This window comes from Myotis davidii, unplaced genomic scaffold (genome assembly GCF_000327345.1).
Source record: "Myotis davidii unplaced genomic scaffold, ASM32734v1 scaffold168, whole genome shotgun sequence".
Classification (NCBI taxonomy): Eukaryota; Metazoa; Chordata; class Mammalia; order Chiroptera; family Vespertilionidae; genus Myotis; species Myotis davidii.
In genome coordinates this window covers 5,033,349-5,046,602 of record NW_006383016.1, presented here as the reverse complement: position 1 = coordinate 5,046,602, position 13,254 = coordinate 5,033,349, and the positions used below count along the sequence as shown (strand labels likewise).

Genomic DNA, 13,254 nt, shown 5'->3' with positions numbered 1-13,254 from the left:
AAAATCGCATAACAGCCGAGCATACACCCAGCAGCGCTGCTGATGCCTGAACGGTATGTGGAATGAAGTGGGCGGGCATCGGGAGGCCACTATGGCACGGGGCAAGCACTATGGGCAGTCTATCTGAAGTGTACCTGGCGTATAAGACGACCCCCCACTTGGAGGCATATTTTTCAGGGCCAAAAAATCGTCTTATACGCCGGCAAATACGGTAATTAGGGATGAAGTGGCTTGGGAGGAAGGTCAACCAGAGCAATTGTCCTTATCTTACAAAGGACATTGTGAAACCAGAAATGCAGCTCTAGAAGCAGTTCACAGCCCACCTATCTTTATCATCCTCAATTCCTAAGACCAAAGAGGGGAAAAAAGAAAGCAGTGTGTGTGAGAGTGTGTGTGTGTGTGTGTGTGTGTGTGTGTGTTTTAAGTACAAACATCTATAGAAGCACCTTGCTCAATATCTAGATATGGCTAGACATCTAGAAATCTTCTCTACTGCCTGTATTCTGAACTCAGAAACTGGGATTATAGTCTTCTCCAATCATTAACTTTTATTTTTCTTATTGCCATAGAAATGCCTTTTATTAAATTCCTGATTTGCTTGCACTATAGGACTAATTTTGGGAGCCCACCTGCATCACCACTTCCTGAAATGAATAACTTTAACTGATCTGACCTATACTTAGACAGACTGGTTTAATGAGATATGGAACAAATTCTATCGACCCAACTTCTGGAATGTGATACTTCTCTCAGGAAGCTTCAGAGGAGGGAACTGTTGGAGTTCAGAACAAGTCACCCCAAGGTGTGTCTCTGTGGTATTCAGATTATTCTGAGCTAAAGACAACCGAGACCCTGTGGGCTCATAAGAAACATCTGTCCCCCTCAACTCCTTTAACCAACTAGAAGAATTTTAGTTAGGGGCATTACCCATAATAAGAGATAATCAGAGACCACCTGTCTTGACCTATCTACCTGGCAGAGCAAACTATTAATTATTGAACATCTCCTCTTCTTCTTGTCCTGTAATGACCCAACGCAGTACCTCATTGTTAGCTCAAAATGCCCTATATACATACCTCATTTTAACTTTCTGTCCCTGAACTTCTCCTCTATGTGGGGTCTCTGACTCTCTCCTACTCATATTCTGCCCACATTCAAGAAAAAAGGGATAAGGAGGAGAGAGAATGCCTTCCACCTAAGGAGACTTCCTTCCCTGAGCTCTTGATAACTTCCATATATAGCTCATTGGCCAGAGTTCAGTATTAAAGGTCACACACAGCATTATAGGAGGCTAAGCAAAATAATATTTAACAGAGTGGCACATAGCTAAAAATTTGGGTTCTACTCCTGAGAAAGAAGTGAAAAACAAATAGTTGTGAACAATTAACAGTCTGTTCTACAAATGCCTTTTGTTATCTGATAGGGGCTAGTTTATGTTACTATTATAAATGAGCTCTTCTCTTTTTTTTTAAACTTTATGTTTTGTTCTTTGTAATTATAATTGCTAATTAAAAGTATTTAGGAAAGCCATCCTTTTCCTATGTATTCTGATTATTTCTACCAATCTTAGTGAATTAGTTATTCAGACTTCTAGTAATTCTTGTCTATTATCTTGAATGTTCAAAATAGACAATCAAGTTAATTATAAATAACTGCTCTGACAGTTAAATTTTTTATTCTACTTCAATATTAATCTCCAATTAATCTTACATATAAGAATTTTGTCATTTGATTGTCATGTCATATTTTACATTTCAAACATTTTAAACTTACATGTTTGTTTCAGTGGATAGAGCGACAGCCTGCCCACTGAAGGGTCCCAGGTTCGATTCCATTCAAGGGCACATCCCCGGGTTGCGGGCTCGAGCCCCAGTTGGGGGCCGTGCAAGAGGCAGCCAATCAATGATTCTCTCTCATCACTGATGTTTCTCTCTCTCTCTCCCTCTCCCTTCCTCTCTGAAATTACTAAAACAAATATTTTAAAAAGGAAAGAAATCAAGGCACATACAGAGGTAAAATATAAGATCACTCTCCTAGTTACAGAAATATCAGAATCCCCAACTCCTGGATCCTTCCAACTAAACATCATATTGTTATTGTAGATTATAATCAGGAAAAATAAAAGGATAAACCTCTGTATTAATTCACTAACTGAGGTAAATGCAAATACAAATACATTAAATAATTTAGGCAGTGCTTCCTGAGTTGATAAGAAAACTATTCAGAAAGATATTAACAGTGGTACTAAAGCTATAAAAAAAAAAAAAAAAGGCGTTCCCCATGAAAATGTAACTATTCAAGAAAGTTAAAGAAGTTTCTTTCTTTTAAGCTTAATCAAAGAGCTTTTCAGGGTCTTTATATGTTAAATCTGTGTTATAAGTCTCCAAGAAAGGTGTTTAGAATGAAGTATTTTCCCAAGAGCATTTGACCATGGAATCCTTTACTGTTCAGACACATCTGGCATCATTGGGAATAAAGTCTGGAAAACACTTAGTGTGAGTCAAATGTCTCATACATAGCAATGATGGATGTCCATGGATAATATTATGATAATGACTAATATTCCTCAAGCACTTATGTGTCCGGCACCATGCTAAGTGCTTTATGGGAATTTTCATTTAATCCTCACAGTCTTCACAAGTGGTGAATTAATATAATCTCTACTTCACAAAAGAAGCAGGCAGGGGAGGGAGAGGAGGAAGAGAAGGAAGAGGCAGAGGACAAGGAAGAGGAAGAAGAGGAGGAGGAGGAAGGGAGGGAGGGAGAGAGGGAGAACACACACAGAACAACAAAAACCGCATTCTACATATCGCATGTCTAACATGCTGATGGTAGCATAGTAACGAGAAAGCTTTCCTATAGCAGGGCCTGGCAGGTTCCACGGTAGGTTTGCACCAGTATTTGTTAAAGAAAAGGAAGGAAGGGAGGGAGGGAGGGAGGGAGGAAGGAAGGGAGGAAGGAGCTGCTGCGAGCCTAAACAAATAACCTGTCCAAGGTCACATACTAGTAAGTGGTTGAGTTAGGGTTAGACCCCAAGCAGTCTAACTCCAGAGTCCCCATTCTCAATCACTATTTAACAATCCAATACTCTTTTCTTCTTTCTTTTCTCCCTAATATTTTCATTCCAAATTAAAAACTAGAATATTTTCATTCCAAAATAAATTGGTAAGGAAAAATAAATTACATGGATGATTCTCTTTGGCAGCCAAGTTGAAAATTATAGGGTCATAGAAAAATCATGGTAGGGTACTTGGAGTCAGTCTTTATTTCACAGTTAGACCCAGCTCTGGCACCTGTTAGTGTGTGACTTTCAGAAAATTCTTGGTTTCAGTATTTTTTTCAATGACTGGAATGAAGAAAAAGAAAAAAGATGAAAAAGTGTATCACTGGTATTTACTATAGTGACCTCAGAAGTGTTAATAAGGATGCTCCCAACTGTGAAAAGTAGTTATCAACATCTGCATTACAGGAATGTCTTAGGGATTAAAAACAATACAAATATTAAACAAAGAACTTATTAAACAAAGAACTAAGTGTTTAGGGTCACTAATAAAGAACTTATATGCCCATGGATAAACATTGGTCGGGGAAGGCCTGAGGAGGGGGCAGCAGCAGGATGGAGAGTGTCAAAGGGTGAAGGGAAGGAGGAGGATATGCAATACTTTAGACAATAAAGTTTCTTAAAAGGTAAAAAATAGCCCTAGCTGGTTTGGTTCAGTGGATAAAACACTGGCCTGCGGACTATAGGGTCCCTGGGTTTGATTCCAGTCAAGGGTACATGCCCGGGTTGCTCGATCCCCAGTCGGGGGCATGCAGGAGGCAAACTATCAATGATTCTCTCCCATCATTGATGTTTCTATCTCTCTCTCCCTCTTCCTTCCTCTCTGAAATCAATAAAATATATTAAAGATAATTATAAAAATGCTCTCTTTAAAAAAAAGGTAAAAAATAATAATAATACAAATAAAGCACTGGCACACCATAGACGTAAATAATGATAGCTCTCCTCATCACTAACAAAATATTTATCAATTTGACAATTGAGAATAAATTTCAGGATCTTACACTTCCTGAAAAGGGATGGAGGGAGAATGAGAGGAAGGCTTTATTAGATTCTAATGCCCTCCAGTTACTGCCATCTTTATTTATGCTTCACTGATTAACTTTCTGATTTAGTAACCTAATCTACTGTCACTGCCTCCAATTATTTCACCACCAATGTATTCCTTACCCCTTTTTACAGTATATTTTGGTTCTCATCATATATTCTCCATGGTCTTATAAATAAATCTATTGGTTCTTCCTTAATACTCATTCTTTCTCTTTAACCTTGTCACAAGTGTCTTCCTTTCTGAAACTCTACTAAGAAGACATCACTGACTTCAGTATTTTGATTCTATCACCCATGTAACCATCCTTCTGATTTTCTGTACTTCTCTAGTAGTCTAGTTGATTTGCACAGTTCTACCTTCCCTACTTAGTGGATGCTTTCCCCCAACTCATTTTTAAAGTATTTTCACCTTCTTCCCTATTCAACGTCTAGAATGAAGTCATTCCTCTATCAGAACCCACCTGAAGTTTCATAATTTTCCCCAAAAGTCTCCCCCTCTTCTAAACTACTAAAGTGTTTACGTTTTAGGGACTATGTTGTCACTCTGTCCACCACTGTAATATCTATGGGTTAACAAATGAGCAGGAAACTTGAAATTTAGGAGGGAAGAGGGTGTATATGTGCCTAGCACGTTTAAAGAGGCCAAATGGGCAACTTGTTATGCTCCACATGGGCAGAGGAGGGGAGTGTAGTATATGTTAATTAGAACCAGTACCCTAACTCAATTAATTAAATGTTATTGACATTGAAAGGGGCAAAAAAAAACAACACAGGGGCTCAAAAAGATAAAAATAGAGTTCATATTGCTTGCCCAATTGTAGCACTTTTAAGGCTTACATTATTCTCTAAATTTCCAAGTCTATAAATTTCTCTATAACCTGAAATAATTTTCATAGTACAGCCGAAACCGGTTTGGCTCAGTGGATAGAGCGTCAGCCTGCGGACTGAAAGGTCCCAGGTTCGATTCCGGTCGGGGGCATGTGCCTTGGTTGCGGGCACATCCCCAGTGGGGAGTGTGCGGGAGGCGGCTGGTTGGTGTTTCTCTCTCATCGATGTTTCTAGCTCTCTGTCTCTCTCCTTTCCTCTCTGTGGAAACTCAATAAAATATATTTGAAAAAAAAAAAAAAGAAATTTTCATAGTACAGTTTAAGAACTCAAATACAATGTTTTCATTAAGTCTCGTGCAAAGAACTAAATGAATCTTTATGCATTTATATGAGAAAGCAGCTAATGTTCATCAGCTAATCAAGAGACTTTGTTCAAGATACACACACCAAACAAATATCACTTAACATTTACTACTACAAGGCTACATTGATACAAGCCTCAACAACAGCAAATATTTAAACTACAGTAGGAAAGTACTGTTTCCAAAACTCCTTGATCTTACATCACATTCTTTACAAGGTACAAACGAAATTCAGAAATACAAATTGTTTTTGAACACCAATAAATTAAAATGTGAATTATATAAAGTGCATTATATTGCCCAACCAGCATGATTCAGAAGTTGAACATTGACCTATGAACCAGGAGATCACGGTTTGATTCCCGGTCAGCGCACATGCCCAAGTTGCAGGCTCGATCCCCAGTGGAAACATGCAGGAGGCAGACAATCAATGAGCCTCTCTCATCATTGATGTTTCTCTCTCTCTCTCTCTCTCTCCCCTCTCTGAAATCAATAAAAATATATTTTTAAAAAATAAAGTGCATTATGCAAATATTATCTCATTCCCATTCCAAGATCTTCTACTTAAAGAAAATGCAAAACTATTTTCTCAACATGCTAAAAAAATTGTCAAAAATAATGCACAACTTTGAAACCCTAAAATTATTCTTATTTAAATGAGAAATAAGCTAAAGACGTTTAGTATTCGCTATCATAATTTAACATTATCATAGATGTTCTGATAATTATAATTTTTTAAAAAAGGAATAAGTATTAGATATTGACAAGACAAAACTAACATGTCCAATGCTATATCTGCCTTATTACAAAAATATGAAAAACTATTAGAATTAAAAGCTCATAAAATGACCATTTAGAAAGCAGTATACAAAAGTCACCAACTTTTCTATGTCCACACCTAGAAGATGTAATCCTCTTTGAAATACAATGAAAAAAGATTACATTCACAATAGCAAAATAAGTTTTAAAATATCAAAATTTAACTTTGAATAAGGCAGAATCAAATGAAGAAAACTATAAAACACTGAGTCATTAAAGATGACTTGGAAAAATTATAATTATATTGTAAAGATATCACAATTACCTCCAAAATATTAATTTAGAAATTCCAATGGGGCTCTTTTAGAATCTTAATAAAATGTTTTCAGTTAAAGATAATCTGGAAAAATAAATATATGAAAAATGCCAAATATCTTTTGAAAAAGATAATAGGAATTCACACAACCATATAATAAGATATATTAAAAGTTCTAATAATTAGGACTGTTTGAAATTACTGGATCAAAAAATGAAGATCCCAATGAAGCAGAGTAAAAGGCCTAGAAAAAATCATATAGATATATATAAACATAATTTGTTATATAATAAAGACGACATTTAAAACCTCTGAGGAAGGATATGAAGAAAAGGGAATCCTTGTACACTGTTGGTGGGAATGCAGATTGGTGCAGCCACTATGAAAACAGTATGGAAGTTCCTCAAAAAATTAAAAATGGAACTGTCTTATGACTCAGTAATTCCACTTCTAGGGATTTATTCAAATAACCCAAAACACTAATTTGAAAAAATATATGCACCCCCATGTTCATTGCAGCATTATTTACAATAGCCAAGATTTGGAAGCAGCCCAAGTGTCCATCAGTAGATGAGTGGATAAAAAAAGCTGTGGTACATTTCCACAATGGAATACTGCTTGTCTGTAAAAAAGAAGGAAATCTTATCTTTTGCAACAGCATGGATGGACCTGGAGAACATTATGCTAAGTGAAATAAGCCAGTCAGAGAAACGTTAAGTATCCTATGATTTCACTCATATGTGAAATCTAATGAACAAAATGAACTAACAAGCAAAATAGTGACAGACGCATATATACGGAGAGCAGGCTGACAGCTGTTGGGAGTGAGGTGGGGGGCTAAGTGGCAGGGGAGGGAGGATTGAGCCAAAAAGAAAAAAAAAAAGGAGAAAAAAACTCATGGACATGGTTAACAGTGTGGTGATTGCTGGGAAAGAGATGGTTATGAGGGTGAAGGAAGGTGTAGGAGGGTATAGGGCGATAAACGGTGATGGGTGGAGACTTGACTTGGGGTGGTGAACATACAATACAATGTACAGATTATGTGTTGTAAAATTGTGCACCTGAAACCTGTATAATTCTGTTAACCAGTGTCACCCCAATAAAATTGATAAAAAGGGGGAAAACTGACTTTAAGAAACAATAATTGTGAAGCTAAAGAAAAAAATAAAATTAAAAATAAATCCTTTGAGGAAAGATGATTGTTCAATAAAAAGTATTAAAATGACGGACTTGCCACTCTACATTAAAATACATCCAAAATAGACTAAAGATGTGCCCTAACTGGTTTGGCTCAGTGGATAGAGTGTCAGCCTGCGGACTCAAGGGTCCCAGGTTCAATTCCAGTCAAGGGCATGTACCTTGGTTGCCGGCACATCCCCAGTGGGGATGTGCAGAAGGCAGCTGATCGATGTTCCTCTCATCAATGTTTCAAACACTCTATCCCTCTCCCTTTCCCTTTCTCTCTATAAGAAATCAATAAAATATATATTTTTTAAAAAGATGTAAATGTTTTTTAAAACTATGAAAGTAATATAAGGAAATAGAGGTGAATAGTTATATACTCTGGAAATTCGAGAAGGCTTTCCTAAGCAGGCAGATAGCAAAAGAAAATTTGATAGTTTTAACTATACGAAAAATGTTTAAAAATCTGTGTAAAAAGCCCTGGCCGGTGTGGTTCAGTTGGTTGGAGCAATATCCTGTACACCAAAAGGTCTCATGTTCGATTCCCAGTTAGGGCACATACCTAGGTTTAGGGTTTGATCCCAGGTTGGGTACATGGAAAAGACAACAGATTGATGTTTCTCTCTTCCTATCCCTTCCTCCCTCTCTCTCTCTCTAAAATCAATAAAAACATATCCTTGGGTGAGGATTTTAAAAATCTGTTTAAAAAGAAAAACCTACACCAAAATCAAAATTAGGATGCAGATGACAAACTGGAGAAATTATTTGCAATGTAATATTCCAAAGGTATTATAGTTTCACATACAAAGAGCTCTCATAACTAAATTTTAAAAAATCTCCAATATCTTAATAAAGGACACTAATGGATAATTCACAAAAGAAATACAAATATTTAGGGTCACTAATAAAGAAAGAAAGTTTATATAAGATACAACTTCTCATATTAAATGGCAGCTTTTCATTGCTAGTGCTGAATATGAAGAGGTTGCTGGCTTTCTCAAAACAATAAATGTGAATAGTAATTAAAACTTTCTGGAAGGCAATCTATTAATACCTATTTAAAATAATTTAAATATGCATAACTTTTGACTTCAGAATTTATCCTAAGGAAATAAAAATGTAATGATTAAACTGTCAAGAACCTAACTGCTACATTATTCACTCACATTTATTGAGAAAAGCTTAAATTTTCAACAATTGAAATGGTGGTTAAATAAATGATGATAAATCCATTTGCCGAATATTATCCACACATTTAAAATAATGTTATATGTTATAAACAAATAATATGTTATTGACTTGGGTAAGCATTCATTCTATTAAGTGAAAATAAGACAACGAGAAAAAACTCATACCAAAAAATGAAACTATATATGATAGATTTCTTAAAAAAAAAAAAAAAAGTAAATACCTATTAAAAAGGCCAATAAGACCAAAGTGATAATAATGATTATCCCTGGATGGAGGCATTATAAATGTTACTTATAATTTATGCTTTCCTGAATTCTATAATATTTCTACAATTATTATGTACTACATTAGTAACTAAGAAAATACACAATGTTTACAATACTGCTGTGACTATAGCTACAATGGTATCCAAAATCAGGGCAACATTGATATTCCCACTCTATTTAGGCTGCACAAAAATCAGGGATGCCAAGCCTGAATCACAGTGAAAGAAATGTTGAGAACTCTAGAAAACAATCAAAAGTTTTTCACTCCACCTTTATGATCAAGTACAATGTGAAAAAAATATTTAGATATTAGCCATTCTGCTTTTAGCCCCATGCCAAATGTAAGAATCAAGAGTAAGGAACAACCCCTGGACCTCAAAACCAATAGGGCTCAGCTTTTACCTACATTCAAATTGTGAGCCAGAAACTTTTTTCTAAAAAGTGATTGGGGAGAATATAGGTATTATCTTTCTCAGTATAGAAAGAATGGGCCTTCAACACTTTCTAATCACAACTCTTCTCAGTCTCATTTGAGAGACAGAAAAATTATTTTCTCCCCCATGTATTTAAAAGGCATATATCCTAACGGCAAGCAAGCAGGATTTCTTCTGAGCAAAGATGTTGTAAACAGGAGATTTTCAAATGTTAAATGTTCTCTTTCCTCAGTGCAAATATGCAGCCTAACTCTGCGAGGGCCAAAAAGACTCTGGCTCTCAACAATAAGCAATAATCAAACTGTTAATTCCATCTGCTCCCCTCCAAAAAATGACAAAACATTACATGGTGGTGCCAGGGTCTCAGGCTCCATTTAAGGGGTTTTCTGAAGGGCATCCATTTTCACAATATCAACATGCTAATTTTTTTTTAGTACTTCAGAAACCAATCCTGATACTATATGATGACAACTTTGATGCTGATAACAAATAAATATACTATCTTTAACATCTTTGTTAGAGATGTTGTTTCCAGAATTATCTTCCTTTCTTATTGGTCAAAGCACTAAATTCCAACCACTTCTATTGTCTCAGGGACTTAGTTCCAATAAACATCTACCTAATCTTTCCTGAATATCTTATTTCTTGCTTTCCTTAAGAATGTAAAGAAACAAGCATAACATTTCTTCAACCTGAATCCCTTTGTAGTGGTTTCAACATGCCTGCACAGTGGAATTACCCAGAGAACTTTAAAATACCTATGCAGCTAATCTATTGTAACAGAAAGTAGAGCAATAGCTTACAGGGATGAAAGGAAAGGGAGGAGAGAAAACTTTTGGAGGTGATGAATCTGTTCATTATTTTGATTGTGGTGATGGTTTTGTGACTGTAAACATATGTCAAATAAACTACACACTTCAGATGTGTAGCTTATTAAATGCTAATTATACTTCAATAAAGCTGTTGAAATAAATACTGATGTCTGGGTCCCACCCACAAATTGATATGGGGGCTCCCCCTGGAAACTGGGATTCTTAAAAACTCTCCAGATGATTGTAAATGTGCAGCTAAGATTGAGAACCACTGCTCTATATCGATCTTTATCTCCTCTCTCCATTCTTTCAGTTTTCTTGAAATGCCTCATTCAAGCATGTTTACTTTATCATCATCACCCATTCTTTCTCAATTTTCTGAAGACTGATTTCTGAATCACCACTCAGCTAAAACTGTACTTGTTAAAGTCACCTATGGACTCCTGACAAATTCACTGGTTCCTGGAGTCCTCTCCTTACTTGATACTTCTTTACAGCATTCAAAACTGTCCATCCATTCCTCCTCTATGTGAAAATCTCTCCATCCTTAGCATCTCTCCTGATGGCCCTCCCACCTTTCTCTGACTCCACCTTTCTCTTCTATCTCTTTCACACTATTCTTCTACCAACTTCTCTTTATCAGTCAGTTCTCTGCTGCTTTTATCATGCTAAAGGCTTTCCCTGACTTATTTCAACATAACTAAATCAATACAGCTTCAAATTAACCCCAATTTTCCCTCTAATACTGATTTCCTTTACAAATTCCACATCCATAGATCCAAACACCTACATCTTCACCTGAATGCTCCATAGCTTGGTCAAATTCAAGAAACAATGCCCTGGTCCAGCCTTCTACCACCCTCACTAGTGTCATCTTCCACCACTTCCCTAACCCCTGCATTCAATGTCAATGTTATTGACTTTAGACTTGTCATTGAGAATGACCTCTCTAATCTATCATGGTTTCTCATGCCTCCTTGCCTTCTCACTTTCTATATTCTCCTCTTGGAAAGTGATTCACTGCACTTGGCAAAATTATATATCATACTTCAAAACTCTACTGCAGCGGTTCTCAACCTGTGGTTCACGACCCCTTTGGGGGTCGAACGACCCTTTCACAGGGGTCACCTAAGACCATCAGAAAACACATAAATCATTACATATTGTTTTTGTGATTAATCACTATGCTTTAATTATGTTCAGTTTATAATAATGAAAATACATCCTGCATATCAGATATTTACATTACGATTCATAACAGTAGCAAAATTACAGTTATGAAGTAGCAACGAAAATAATGTTATGGTTGGGGGTCACCACAACATGAGGAACTGTATTAAAGGGTCGCAGCATTAGGAAGGTTGAGAACCACTGTTCTACTGTGTGCTCCTGACTCTACCTACACCAAGCATTAGCCATCTCCTACTCTGCTCCCTTACTACACTAGGTATATCACTTACCACATGGTTGTATGATTGTTATTTTACTTACTTGTCTTGTAAATTAGCAAATTCCTTGATGACAATAGCTATGACATTCATTTCTGTATCCCTAGTACCTAACAGCTTGGGTCAGTACAAAATACATTTGTTTGACATAATTTCAATTATTTACAAAATATAAACCTGATACCCTAAACATGATCTTCATACTAACATTATTTAAAGATTTCTTAATATTCATTATAAAATAAATATCAGGCAACAGGATGCTGAATAAAAGTCAAATATCTTGACCATAAGATATTTTTAAACTCTGTCAAAATGACACCACTAAAAAAATGCAACCAACAGCAGACTTCAGAAAAGATAAATACAACAAAGAAAGGAAGTAGGAATAACATACTAATCTAGCCAATGCTTTATGTGGATGTCCATACCCAGGTCCCGTTAAGGCTGATACCTAAGAGGGTTTATAATCCCTCTCTGGTAATAATCAGTGTAAATCAAAAAAGAATAAGCCAAATCCAGAATTTGTTTTCTAACCATGTGATGGTTTTCTCCCTTACTATTTTGTTTACGTGAATTATCTGAATAACTAAAGGTTTTCCTTTTTTCTTTCTTGCCTTTCCCTGCACTTTAAAAATGTGGTGCTTTGGACTAATACGGATCTTGCAAACCTTAAAATGTTATTAACTTAAAGGGGGGAAAAATGCTTATAAGTTGGGGGAGCTTGAGGGGGTACAGTTTGGATGTTAAGACAATATTCTTAAGGGAAACAAGCCTCCCAGGAATATAACATTGACTCATGGTGAAAAGAGATCCTTATGACTTTATATAGATGAGATTTTAAAAGCTGAAAATCTCCAACTGTAAAGGGTTACATGAGCCAAAGAGGTGGGCATACCAGCTCCAAAAACTACGTGTGACTCAAAGGACAAATAATTTGCAAAAGGACTGCGTGGGCCCTGCTGCCTGCAGTCGGGGCTCTGAGATAAGTAGCAGCTGCCAGGCCAGCGGCACCAACTCCCCTACCTGCAGCGCGAGCGGAGCGGCTGGGCTGCCTGGCGGGCGGGCGACAGCGTGTGTATCAGACACCGATTCTGTGCCGCCGCCACCGCTAGGGTTGCAACGTTCAACCTTTCGGAAACGTCTACACTCGGAGTGTACAACACACACATGTGCACACTGAAGGGCGGACACCCAGCTCGGCCGAGGCGTGCAAACTTGCGGTCTCTCCATGCAACAATGTTCCGACAACACCCAGGCGATCCTCGAGAATGTTAAAAGCGGCCTCGGGGAAGTCATAACTCAAAGAAAAAAGGAGGCAAAGGCTGAAGCGATCTGCCGAGTAAAACCAAGGAAGGAGTCGTTGGCTGCTTTCTGAACCCCTACGTCCTGCGGGGGAACCACAGACCCCAGCGAACGCTTTCAAAGAACTAGGGTCCGGGGGGGGTGGGGGGGGAACCGGGACCATGTTGGCCGCTAGACTGGACCGAGAGCGGTAGCCTCGCTGGACTGGGAGGAAAGGATGGGAGAGGTCAGGCCGGAGCAT

General features: G+C 37.2%; 1 protein-coding gene across 4 annotated transcripts in view; it reads right to left on the bottom strand.

Moving 5' to 3' along the window:
• FAM126A (family with sequence similarity 126 member A) overlaps positions 1-13,254 on the bottom strand; it is a 58,648-nt gene that overhangs the window by 44,960 nt on the left and 434 nt on the right. Inside the window, exon 1 of one of the 4 annotated variants that reach the window (XM_015558180.1) lies at positions 3,185-3,350. The exons of the other annotated variants lie outside the window; for them this stretch is intronic. The gene's annotated coding sequence lies outside the window, so the exon portion shown is untranslated. Of the gene's footprint in view, positions 1-3,184; positions 3,351-13,254 lie in introns of those variants that run through there. 4 annotated transcript variants of the gene reach the window in all.